The following is a 12825-nucleotide window of genomic DNA, read 5'->3' as shown; positions in this document are numbered from 1 at the left end:
ACATGGAACAGCCGGAGCCCAGCCTAGAGCCTGTATCCCAGCCTAACCTGAGGCAGAGCCACCCAGCCAAGACCAACTGACCCTCAGCTAACCTGTAGATGCATAAGGGGGAATTCAATGATTGTTCTAAGCCACTTGAGTTTTGGGGTTGTTTGTTATGTGGCATTATTGCAGTAATAGCTAATACAAGCCTGACATCACTGTACAACTCTTGGACTCTGAGCTGCATTTACGTCCTGAATCCATCACTTACTGAGAATCAGGTCTTTATTATTATTATTAATTTTACTCCATCAATTTCAAGTTTTCCATAAGAGACATAGATAATGTAAAGGTCAAAAATTTTGGGCAACAAAACAGAGATAACTACAAAATCTCTGGCGAACAACAGTTGCTACCTTTGCACCAAGCTGAACTCTGAGCTTCCTGACAGGCATGGCAAAGAGAGGAAGAAGATGCACTAGTCATATGCTGGGGAGCATCCAGGTCCCACGGGCTGCATCCCACGGGCTGGTGACCTCCCCACTGGGGCCCTCTTCACATTGCTATGGGATACCCACATAATCTTTTCCCCAGCTTTCCTCCTTCCAGACCCTACTCCAGTGTTACCCCAACTTGAAGCCTTCCTGGCTGTTAGAATTTCTCACAGCAGATCGCCTCAGTCACTCATTAGTTCATCCCGTATCTACTGGCATCAACCTATGTTGTACTTAGAAAAGATGTATCAAGGCCGGGCGCGGTGGCTCATGCCTGTAATCCTAGCACTTTGTGAGGCCAAGGCAGGTGTATCATGAGATCAAGAGATCAAGACCATCCTGGCCAACATAGTGAAACCCCGTATCTACTAAAAAAATACAACAAAATTAGCCGGGCGTGGTAGTGAGTGCCGGTAGTTCCAGCTACTTGGGAGGCTGAGGCAGGAGAATCACTTGAACCCAGAGGCGGAGCTTGCAGTGAGCCAAGATTGTGCCACTGCACTCCAGCCTGGCGACAGAGCGAGAGGCTGGGCACTGTGGCTCATGCCTGTAATCCTAGCACTTTGGAGACCAAGGCAGATGGCTTGCCTGAGGTCAGGAGTTCAAGACCAGTCTGGGCAACACGGTGAAACTCCCTTCTCTACTAAAATACAAAAGAAATTAGCTGGGCATGGCGGCATCCGCTTGTAGTCCCAGCTACTTGGCAGGCTGAGGCAGGAGAATGGCTTGAACCCAGGAGGCAGAGGTTGCAGTGAGCCGAGATCACATCCCTGCATTCCAGCCTGGGTGACAGAGCAAAACTCCATCTCTATAAAAAGAAAAAAGAAAAGAAAAAAAGGAAAAGAAAAGATGTATCGAGTGAATAATGAATAAATGAGTGAATAAAGAAATGAATTTACAGATGGGGAAGTGAATTAATGAAGTTAAAAGCAAGTACATGGAAGCAAGTGTTTGTTTACCTGAGTCTGAAGAGCAGAGTTACTTAGGGGAAGGAGCCCTAAGTGGAGGCACTGGCGTTTGAGGTGGTCTGGCCTATACATTTGTAAAGAATGCTTGAGAAGTTTCTTGAGGGGTTCTGGGAGCTGAGGACCACATCAGAATTCTAGCTGAGAACAATTTGTCAGCTGTCGCAGTGCAAAGCATGGTGGTTGAACTCAAATGCCGCCCAGCAGATGACAGGGACACTTTCCACCTAGTTCAGGAACATAGGCTAAGGCACTTCAGGGAGCTTTTGTTTGTTTGTTTTTAATTTTTTTGAGACAGGGCCTCACTCCGTCACCCAGGCTGACTGCAGTGATGCGATCTTGACTCATTGCAGCCTGGAACTCCTAGGCTCAAGGGATTCTCCTACCTCAGCCTCCTGAGTAGCTGGGATCACAGGCTTGCCCCACTATGCCCAGCTAATTTTAAAATTTTTTCTAGAGAGAGGGTCTCGCTTTGTTGCCCAGGCTGCTCTCAAACTCCTGGCCTTAAGCGGTCCTTCCACCTCGGCCTCCTAAAGTGCTCCGATTACAGGCATGAACCACCGTGCCCAGGTGGGGAGTATTTTTATGTCCCCGAATGCAGGATCTGCCTCCAGTTGATTTATCTTTAGTGAATAAGGATGAAAATGCCATTTATTTCCTGGAACATTCTCTTGGCCTTCAACCAAAAATGGTTAAAACAGATCTTGAAGAAGAGCTAGTTAAGTGGGGCAAAATGGGAGCCTGTGGTCCTGAAGAAGGTAGCATCCTTGGGATACAGAGGTGAGAGTATTGTAGGCCTACAGAAGGACTGTAGGAGCCCACAAGAAAGAAATAGCCCTAGTGAATGTGCTGTTAATCTACATCTTCTACCGTTATCCAGGGTCTCACTCTGTCGTCCAGGCTGTAGTGCAGTGGCACAATCACAGCTCACTGCAGCCTCAACTTCCCTGGCTCAGGTGATCCTCCCATCTTAGCCTCCCAGGTAGCTGGGACTACAGGCACACACCACCACGCCAGACTAATTTTTGTAATTTTTTAAATAGAGATGGGGTCTTGCCATATTGCACAGGCTAGTCTTGAACTCCTTGGATTATAGGCGTGAGTCACCGCGCCCAGCCTTAGTCCAGTTATTGTTTCAGCCTATACCAAATGGTATAAAATTCTTACAGAAGCCAAAGCTTTCTCTTTTAATCATTAGACTATTGAGTCACAGCTACAACTCCATGGAGTTCACATTGAGGAAGGTGGGGGTTATAAAGCCAAGAGAGGAGAAGAAACCTTAAGAATAAAGGATATTGGCCAGGCACAGTGGCTCAAGCCTGTAATCCCAGCACTTTAGAGGCCAAGGCGGGCGGATCAACAGAGGTCAGGAGTTTGAGACCAGCCTGGCCAACACCGTGAAACCCCGTCTCTACTAAAAATACAAAAATTAGCCGGGCATGGTTGCAGGCGCCTGTAATCCCAGCTACTCTGGAGGTTGAGGCAAGAGAATCGCTTGAACCTGGGAGGCAGAAGTTGCAGTGAGCTGAGATTGTGCCATTGCACTCTAGCCTTGGGGGACAAGAGCGAGACTTCATCCCCCCCCCAAAAAAAAAAAAAAAAAGAATAAAGGATATCAGCTGGGCGTGGTGGCTCTGGTGGCTCAAACCTGTAATCGAGGCACTTTGGGAGGCCAAGGTGGGCGGATCACTTGAGGTCAGGAGTTTGAGACCAACCTGGCCAACATGGTGAAACCCCATCTCTGCTAAAAATACAAAAAAATTAGCTGGGTGTGGTGATGTGTGCCTGTAATCCCAGCCACTCAGAAGGCTGAGACAGGAGAATCACTTGAACCCAGGAGTTGGAGGTTGCAGTGAGTCAAGATCGCATCACTGTACTCCAGCCTGGGTGACAGAGCAAGACTCCATCTCAGAAAAAAAAGAATAAAGGATATCCCTGAAGCAACTGAGAAGGGAGGAGGCTCGATTATAGCAATCCTGTTGAGTGGGCTGCATTTTAATACTGGGCAGCTCTTTTTTTTTTTTTTGAGACGGAGTCTCGCTCTGTTGCCCAGGCTGGAGTGCAGTGGCACGATCTTGGCTCACTGCAAGCTCCACCGCCTCCCGGGTTAACACCATTCTCCTGCCTCAGCCTCCCTAGAAGCTGGGACTACAGGCACCTGCCACCACGCCCGGCTAATTTTTTTGTATTTTCAGTAGAGACGGGGTTTCACCATGTTCGCAAGGATAGTCTCGATCTCCTGACCTCGTGATCCGCCCACCTCGGCCTCCCAAAGTGCTGGGATTACAGGCGTGAGCCACCGTGCCCAGCCCCGGGCAGCTCTTTAATATACCTGCTACCACGAAAGCTGGACAAGTGAAGAGATATTTTGCTGGCTTGATCTAGCACGTACAGTTGGAAATACTGAACTCCACTTACATGACGGCAGAGTTGACTTTGCCCACTGGTGTTCCCACGGTAATTTAAATGCAGGAGCAGGAGGTCTTGCAGGCGCTTTTTCCATGAAAAGCATGCCCATATGATTAAAGCTGTGCTGGTAGGCTGGTTTGGCTGTGAACTCAGCACCAGATTTGAGATAGATAACCAACTGCAGTTAATCCCTGGGGTCAGTGGATTCCAAATTTCTTTTTTTTTTTCTTTTTTTTTCCGAGATGGAGTCTCGCGTTGTCGCCCATGCTGGAGAGCGGTGGCGCGATCTCGGCTCACTGCAAGCTCCACCTCCCAGGTTCATGCCATTCTCCTGCCTCAGCCTCCCAAGTAGCTGGGACTACAGGAGCCCACCACCACGCCCGGCTACTTTTTTGGAGTTTTAGTAGACGGGGTTTCACCGCGTTAGCCAAGATGGTCTCGATCGCCTGACCTCGTGATCTGCCCACCTCTGCTTCCCAAAGTGCTGGAATTACAGGCGTGAGCCACCACGCCCAGCCGGATTCCAAATTTCAAATCCTTCCATTTTGCTGGTCTGTTTTTTACACACTAGTTTAGAGATCTTTAGGCAGGCAGCGATTAAAGCATTGTGGAGAAAATCTATTCTGCTAACTGGTTATCCGGAATACCTGATCTAGCACTGCTATGGCAAAAATAAGGCAGAATCTAAGAACCCAATGGTGAATACCATTACTCCATCCCATGTGGAAGATCAGGGCTGCCAGATGACATTAACATTTTTCTGTTCCAAAGAAAGATGTTTTCCAAGAGGTAGAAAAAAGAGGAGTGGTTTATGATAAGTGGAATCCAAATGGCATTCAAGTGGCTCCAGTTCCTTTCTATCATTCTTTCCATGATGTTTATAAATTTATCAATCTGGGCTGGGTACAGTGGCTCACACCTGTAATCTCACCACTTTGGGAGGCTGAGGCCAGAGGATCACTTGAGTTTGAGAACAGCCTGGGCAACATAGTGAGACGCTGTCTCTACCAAAAAAAAAAAAAAAAAAAAAAAAAATTATTTTTAATTAGCCAGGCATGGTGGCACACACCTATAGTCCCCGCTACCCAGAAGGCTGAAGCAGGAGGATCCCTTGATACCAGGAGATCAAGGCTGCAGTGAGCTGTGATGGCACCACTGCACTCCAGCCTGGGCAACACAGTGAGACCCTGTCTCCGAAAAAAAGAAAAAAAATTATCAATTTGCTCACTTCTGTACTTCACTCTGCAGAAACAAAAAATTAGCAGTGTTTTCTAGAACAACTTAAGCAAATTATACTGAAAGTTGATGTGTTGTTTTTTCTTTTTTACCATTATTCAATTTTTAGTTATTGAAAGTATTTTATAATTGATTGCATGTAGCTGGCAGTAAGTAATATACTTTACAGAAAAAACATAAAATAAGTAAATGAAACAAGTAAGACTAAGGAGTGATGGATGGGCTATGGAAATTGCTTTTATTTTATACAAGTTTATTGAAAACCTCCTGCACTTATCCCTGAGAGAGGATGCAGATATGGCCCCTGCTTATGAGAAGCACAGGTCTGAGGGGGGAAGCAGATCCAGACCCAGCCAATCATCGCTGAAGGTGATCAGCGCTGTAACAAAGGAGTCCCAGGGACTGAAGGGCCCAAGAAAGCCCCAGTCCATCATGGAGGTCAGGAAAAGCTCCCTGGGGATGGAAAGAAATGGGTTGTATAGGAATTTGCCAGGGCAAGAGGTGGGAGAAGATGGAGCAACACGAGCAAAGGGTGAGGAATGAGAAGAACTAAGCAAATGCGAAGGATAAATAAATGGAGCTTCTAGAAATTTGACACCTTGTAACATATTAACAACTCAATGGAGAGTTTAAACAATAGTTTAGACAAAGCTGAATAAAGAATTCATAATCTGGAAGATGGATTTGAAGAAATTATCCAGAATTCAACCCAGAAAGAAAAATAAATGGAAAATAGGGGAAAAAAAGAATAATTCTGAGAAACTGAAGAAGGAGGAGGAGCAGGAGGAGGTGGCAGCAGCAGCAGTAGCAAGAAGGAGAAGAAAAAAGAGGAGAAGAAGGAGGAGGAGGAGAAGGAGGAGGAGGAGAAAACAAACAAAAAAAGTGGTTAGGAGCCAGGGAGAATACAACAGGAAGATCTAACAACATAGGTAGCAGTTCCAGACAGAGAAGAGAAAACGAGACAAATGCAGTATTTGAAAACATAAAGTCTGACATTTTTTCTCCATATCTAATAAGCACCACCAAATGCATAGATTCTAGAGATCCAGTGAATCCCAACCAAGCAAGATAGGTAGGAAGAAATTCATGCCTGGACATATTGTAGTGAAAATACAGAACACCGAAGTCAAAGAAGAGACCCTAGAAGGCCGGGCGCGGTGGCTCAAGCCTGTAATCCCAGCACTTTGGGAGGCCGAGACGGGCGGATCACGAGGTCAGGAGATCGAGACCATCCTGGCTAACACAGTGAAACCCCGTCTCTACTAAAAATACAAAAAACTAGCCGGGCGAGGTGGCGGGCGCCTGTAGTCCGAGCTACTCCGGAGGCTGAGGCAGGAGAATGGCGCAAACCCGGGAGGCGGAGCTTGCAGTGAGCTGAGACCCGGCCACTGCACTCCAGCCCGGGCTACAGAGCAAGACTCCGTCTCAAAAAAAAAAAAAAAAAAAAAAAAGAGACCCTAGAAGCAACCAGAGAGAAAGGACAGCAGACTCTTTAAGTGTTTCAGTGTTACAACAGTGAGATATTCAAAGGCAGACAGTATAGGGAAATGGGGCTCCAGGAGAGCCAATTATTAAGGGTGATTTTGAGCCAGAACACGATGAGATTTGTGTTTTAGAATCTGAGTATAGAAAGTCAGGTGCGCTGCTCAAACCTGTAATCTCAGCACTTTGGGGGGCCAAGGTGTGTGGATCACTTGAGACCAGTAGTTTGAGACCAGCCTGGGCAACAAAGTAAGAGACGCTGTTTCTTTTTCTTTTTTTTTTTTTTAGACACAGTCTCACTCTGTCACTCAGGCTGGAGCGCAGTGGTGCGATCTTGGCTCACTGCAACCTCCACCTCCTGAGTTCAAATGATTCTCCTGTCTCAGTCTCCCAAGTAGCTGGGACTACAGGTGCCCACCACCAGACCTGGCTAATTTTTGTATTTTTAGAAGAGATGGGGTTTCACTATATTGGCCAGGCTGGTCTCGAACTCCTGACCTTGTGATCCACCTGCCTTGGCCTCCCAAAGTGCTGGAATTACAGGCGTGAGCCACCACGCCTGGCAAGAGAGACTGTTCCTACAAAAAAATAAACAAAAAAATTAGCTGAGCATGGTGGCATGCACCTATAGTCCCAGCCACTCGGGAGGCTGAGGTAGGAGGATCACTTGGGCCCAGGGGTTTGAGGCTACAGTGTTCACACCACTGCACTCCAGGCTAGTGTGCAGACTGGAGTGATGGAGTGAGACTCTGTCTCAAAAAAAAAAAAAAAGAAGAAGAAGAAAAGATGCAGTTCTACTCAGTGTCATCTGATTGCTACCCTGCAGAAGTGCAGCCCCAGAGTTGTGAGCTTCTGATATCCCAAAAGAAATGGAAACAGGTGGCCCCTGGATGAAGGAGGAGGTCAGGGGTGGCTGGAGGGCAGGTCCTGGGGAATGGAGGGGCTGGAAGAAGACGGAGGGGTAAGGTGTGGCAGACACTATTATAATAGCTGACTGACCCATGTGTGCCATTCCCAATTCCCCTCTTCCCTGCTGCTTTCCACTGTGGAGGTTGGAAAAAAAAACTAATTACCTTCTCAGCCTTTGTTGCAGCTAGGAGTGACCATGTGACACGGTTTTGGCCAATGACATCTAAGGAGTCTCATTAGATCTCATTGTGTGGGTCGGGGGTGGGCGTGGGGGGTGAGGGGCTGGGGTGCCTGGGAAATTATTGACAAAATTGACAAATGCTTTCAATTAACCCTGAAAGTTATCATTCCTTTTCCCTTCTGTCTTAAATGCGGAGGGAGATGCAACGCCAGGAGCAGCATCAGCCGCGCTGTAAACAAGAGGGAAACGCCAAGCGCATTACAGAGGACGTCAGCCCTGCCATCACCGGGCTGGGGAAACAATGCCAACCATGGCTGGTCTCCAGGTTCACAGTGATAGGGGAAATAAACCCTTATTTGTCTAAGCCAGTGTGATCTGTTTTCCTTTTTTTTTTTTTCAGCCAAACACTTTACAGAAGAGGGATATTTGTTAAAATTCAGAAGGGGAGGGAAAAGGAGAGACTGTGCAGGAAACCGTGGTGGGTAAATGTCAAAGAATTTGTTTGCAGGTGGGAGGGGCCTGAGCACGATTTTGTCACAATAGCAGATTGAGCACAGGCACAGAGCTTTATACTGATCAACGTGTTTTAAAAAATATTTTGTAGGCCGGGCGCGGTGGTTCACTCCTGTAATCCCAGCACTTTGGGAGGCCGAGGCGGGCGGATCACAAGGTCAGGAGATCGAGACCATCCTGGCTAATAAGGTGAAACCCCGTCTCTACCAAAAATACAAAAAATTAGCCAGGCGTGGTGGCGGGCTCCTGTAGTCCCAGCTACTGCAGAGGCTGAGGCAGGAGAATCGCTTGAACTTGGGAGACGGAGGTTGCAGTGAGCTGAGATCGCTCACTTGAGATGGCGCCACTGCACTCCAGCCTGGCGATACAGCGAGACTCCAGTTCAAAAAAAAAGTAGAGACGGAGGTCTCACGATGTTGACCAGGCTAGTCTCGGACTTCTCACCTCAAGCCATCCTCAGGTCCAGGTCTCCCAAAGTGCTAGGATTAAGGCCTGAGTCACCGCGCCCAGCAGAACGCATTTAGTTCTCACTGCAACTTTCTGAGGCAGGCTGTGCTGTTATCTTCACCACACAGAGAGAACTGTGGCTTAGACAAGAAAAGCGCCAGCCAGCAGGTGGTCAGGCAGGATTTGAACTCAAGCACACGGTGCCCATCCAGTCCCGATGGACTCTGACTCCTCCGACAGCGGAGGGAGCGAGTCGCCTGGTGAACAATGAGTGTCTCAGGATCCCGAGTATAAGATGGGGCGTCTGATGTGTCGCGGGGTCCTGCCTGGCCGTGTCCGGGTCTCCGGGAGGGCCAAGGCAGAGGACGACGATCCGGGGCAGGGTGGCCGGCACTGCTCTCCCTGAGGGCCGGGGCTGCGCGCTGCGCGGTCTGTGCGAGGGGTACGCCGGGCTCCGCCTCGCCTTCCCGCCCCGTCTCCCAGTCCTCCGCCCTGGCCCTGCCAAAGGGAGCCCGGCCCGGGCCCTCGGCTACCGACGGGGATGCGGGGTCCTGCTGATGCCGCAGCCCTGGCAGGGGACGGGGCGTGGAGGGAGTGGGCCGGTGCTGGCGCAGCCGCAGAACTGTGCCGGAGGGACTGTGACCCCGATGGCCCTCTCTGAGCCTTGGTTTCTTCCTCCGTAAAATGGGGCTTGAGTAGCGCCTCCGCGACGGGGAAGAGGGCTCGCAGGGACAGCGCGCCAGAGAGCCCAGGGCAGCGCGAGGAAGGCGCCTGCGGCTCCCTCCCAGGCCCATCCCACCGCCGATCCCGCCCAGGGGTGGCCCGGAGCATTTCCTGAAGGACCTCAGGAAATACCAGGCCCCCGCCCCCAACCCTCCCGCCGCCCCCGCCCCCGCCCCCGCCCCCGCCCGTCCGCCCGCTAGCGTCCAGCTCCCTGGCCGCCCCTCCCCCGCCTCCTTCCGGCCGGGCCCCTGTTCGCATCTTGGCCTGCTGAGGCCGCAGGGCTTGGCCCGGCCTTCGAGAATCCCCCGCCGCCTTCCCGAGCCTTCTAGATGTATCTGCGCAGCCTCCTCTCTCCCTCCCCTTCCTTCCAGCCCTTCATTCCCTCACTGCGGGCAGGCCCGCAGGCCCCGCGCAAACGTGGGGAAAGGTAGGTTGAGGGGGCTGTGTCCGATAATGGGCAGCCACACCCAGTAGGCCAAGCAGCTGCAGGAAAGAGGCTAAAGGAGTTGAAAGAGATTCTGGGAACCCAGAAAAGGAATCAGGGAAGGCTGCCTGGAGGAGGCGACATTTAAGTTTGGACTGGAAGAGCAAGGCGGGTCAGACAATAATTCATGTATTTACCAAGCATTTATTGGGCACTTATTGTGTTCAAGACCCTGGGGTTGGGGCAGGAGGCAAGATAACTGTGTCCTCATGGGTTTTGCAGTAGGGAAAACAGTGGAGGCAACCATCTCACAAACTGCTGGAGCTGAGACCACCAGAGGGGACAATAGAATGTTAGTTCCATCTGATCAATGAGACCAGAGGGGACTGGGATGAAATGACTTGCCCACAGTCACAAGTGGTAGAGAACTGGGATTCGAACCTGTGCTACATGGAACATGAGCCCCTAACCACAGGAATCTCTGTGGCTTTTCAAAACAAACACGCTGCTGCACACAGGAGCAGCTGCCAGCCTGCCCTGCAGCAGCCATAGCCATGCTGCAGGCCCCACCGGGGGGCAGGTGCTGGCAGAGGGGACAGCCAGCCATTGGTGGGAGACCTTGCCCTGGGGAGAGGCAGCAGCGGAAATTGCTGTGGGATGGTGGAGGCTGTGGTGGCCATGATGTGGTTGCTTCAGGGGCCCTGTGGTTCCAACCGGGGCACTGTGCCTGCCTCCTGTGGCTTCTTCACCCACAGAGAACCCTCACTGGGGCCATGTCCTGCTTCCTGGAGCTGAGATTGAGTCTGGGAGCCCAGGTGGAACCCTTCTCACTCTCCGGGGAACTCCCACTCTTTATCTCCTGGGAGGCTGGGCTAGCATTTCTGCCTTATAGAAGAGGAAACCAGGGTCAGAAAGGCATGATGGCTGGTCCAGGGCCACACAGCAGAGGGGCTGTGTCTGCTCAATGACTGAAGATATGCGGCTCTTTTCTTGATACTCCATTCATTCATTCATTCATTCACTGTAACACGTGCACATATCCTTTGGGTACTGACTATTCCCTTGCACAGCAACCTGAAGCCTTCCAGCTAAGCTTGAGCACCCGAGGACCAGCGACTGTGCCTGGGGGCTTCATCCAGCAGCTGCAGCCTGCTGGCACCTGCCCCAGAAGGCCGCCGTAGTGCTAGAGAAGGCTGTAAAGTGCCATCCCACCAGTAGCCTTGATGCACGACTGACCTGGTGAGAGTTAGTGAAAAACAGTTCCGCATCATCACCCAAGGTTCTCCAGCTGTCCATAGTGTTATGTGCTAATTCCCATACCCTTTATTGGCTTCTTCCCTTTCCTGTGTCATTTCCCTGACAACCTAAACGTGATTCTTGGGATCGCATTCATACCAAAAACCTTGCACTGGAATTTTTGTTCCAGACTGGGCTTCTGAGGGTAGCAAACGAAGACATTCGTTTATTCAGTCTTCAAACACGATTGACGTAACGTGAGCCCGCCCCCATCCTGGGCTCTGGGGATGTGGGCAAGATTCAACGGCGTTTCCTGGCCTCCAGAGCCCTTTGCTTGGTGGGAGAGGCAGGAACAGCTTCTGATGATTCTAACCCAGTGTGGTTAATGACATTATCACATCATCTCCAGGGAGAGTGACCCCTTCTGCCTGGGAGGTCAAGCGGCTTCTCCAAAGATGTTCCCCTCCCGCTTGGCTTTGAAGGATGAGGAGGCGTTCCCCAGCGGGACCAGGGGGCTAAGGAAATGGCATTATTGGCAAAGAGAACAGCACGTGCAGACCAGGAGCAAGGAGGGGCTGACAGATGGTGGCACTAGGGATGTTGGCAGGGTCAGACTGTGCCAGACTTGAAGGCCAGGGGAGACCCTGGGACTGTGGCATGGTCATGGGAAACCACCACTGAAAGTTTTGGAGCAAGGGCAGGATTTGGTTTTAGGAAACGCACTTTCTCTGAAAAGACCTACAGGTTTAATGTCCTTCCTTCCTCATTGTAACTCGCAGCAAGTCAAGGGAGGCCACCCTGGTGCAGCTGAACTGCAGCATCGCTGTATGTGGAGCTCTTATTAACACTTCATTCACTGGGTCTTCACACCCTTGAGTGAGGCATCCTTTTTAGTAACCTCTTTTTACAAGTGGGGAAACTGGTGCACGGTACAGGAACTCGATCAAGGTCCCATAGCTAGGAAGCAGGGACAGGCACGTTGGCTCACGCCTGTAAATCTCAGCACTTTGGGAGGCCGAGGTGAGCGGATCACCTGAAGTCAGGAGTTCAAGACTGGCCTGACTAAGATGGCAAACCTTATCTCTACTAAACATACAAAAATTAGCCAGGCGTGGTGGCACATGGCTGTAATCCAAGCTACTCGGGAGGCTGAGGCAGGAGAATTGCTTGAACCCGGGAGGCAGAGGTTGCAGTGAGCCGAGATCATGCCACTGCATCTAGCCTGGGCAACAGAGCAAGATTCTTAAAAAATCTTTAAAATGTCTTAAAAAAAAAAAAAAAAGCTGGGCGCGGTGGCTCATGCCTGTAATCCCAGCATTTTGGGAGGCCAAGGTGGGCGGATCACGAGGTCAGAAGATTGAGACCATCCTAACACGATGAAACGCTGTCTCTACTAAAAAGACAAAAAGTTAGCTGGGCGTAGTGGCGGGCGCCTGTATTCCCAGCTACTCGGGAGGCTGAGGCAGGAGAATGGTGTGAACCCAGGAGGTGGAGCTTTCTGTGAGCCGAGATCATGCCACTGCACTCTCGGGGGACAGAGTGAGACTCCATCTCAAACAAACAAACAAACAAAAAAACAACAAGAAGAAACTGTGTTTCTTTGGCTTTAAGCCCATCCTCTACATTGCCCCACTGCCATGGTTTTCAGAGGCTGGAGGGCTCCAGGAACCACCTTCTCCCCCTAGCACAGCCCTGGGGATGGGTGGGTGGGCAGAGAAGGGACAAGCAGCCCAAGTCACAGCCAGGGACGGAGACAGCGTGGCTTCTTTCGGAGATATGAAGAAGCAGGAGTGTTATTCTTTTTTTTTTTTTTTTTTTTTTTTT

General features: G+C 50.4%; 1 pseudogene; it reads left to right on the top strand.

Moving 5' to 3' along the window:
• Window positions 1-9670: 9670 nt before the first annotated feature.
• The window catches only part of LOC112609110, a 6999-nt pseudogene continuing 3844 nt past the window's right edge, over window positions 9671-12825 (top strand).

The sequence above is a fragment of the Theropithecus gelada genome, chromosome 16 (assembly GCF_003255815.1).
Source record: "Theropithecus gelada isolate Dixy chromosome 16, Tgel_1.0, whole genome shotgun sequence".
Classification (NCBI taxonomy): Eukaryota; Metazoa; Chordata; class Mammalia; order Primates; family Cercopithecidae; genus Theropithecus; species Theropithecus gelada.
Note: the sequence above shows the minus strand (reverse complement) of the source record. Positions and strands in the feature narration are given on the sequence as shown.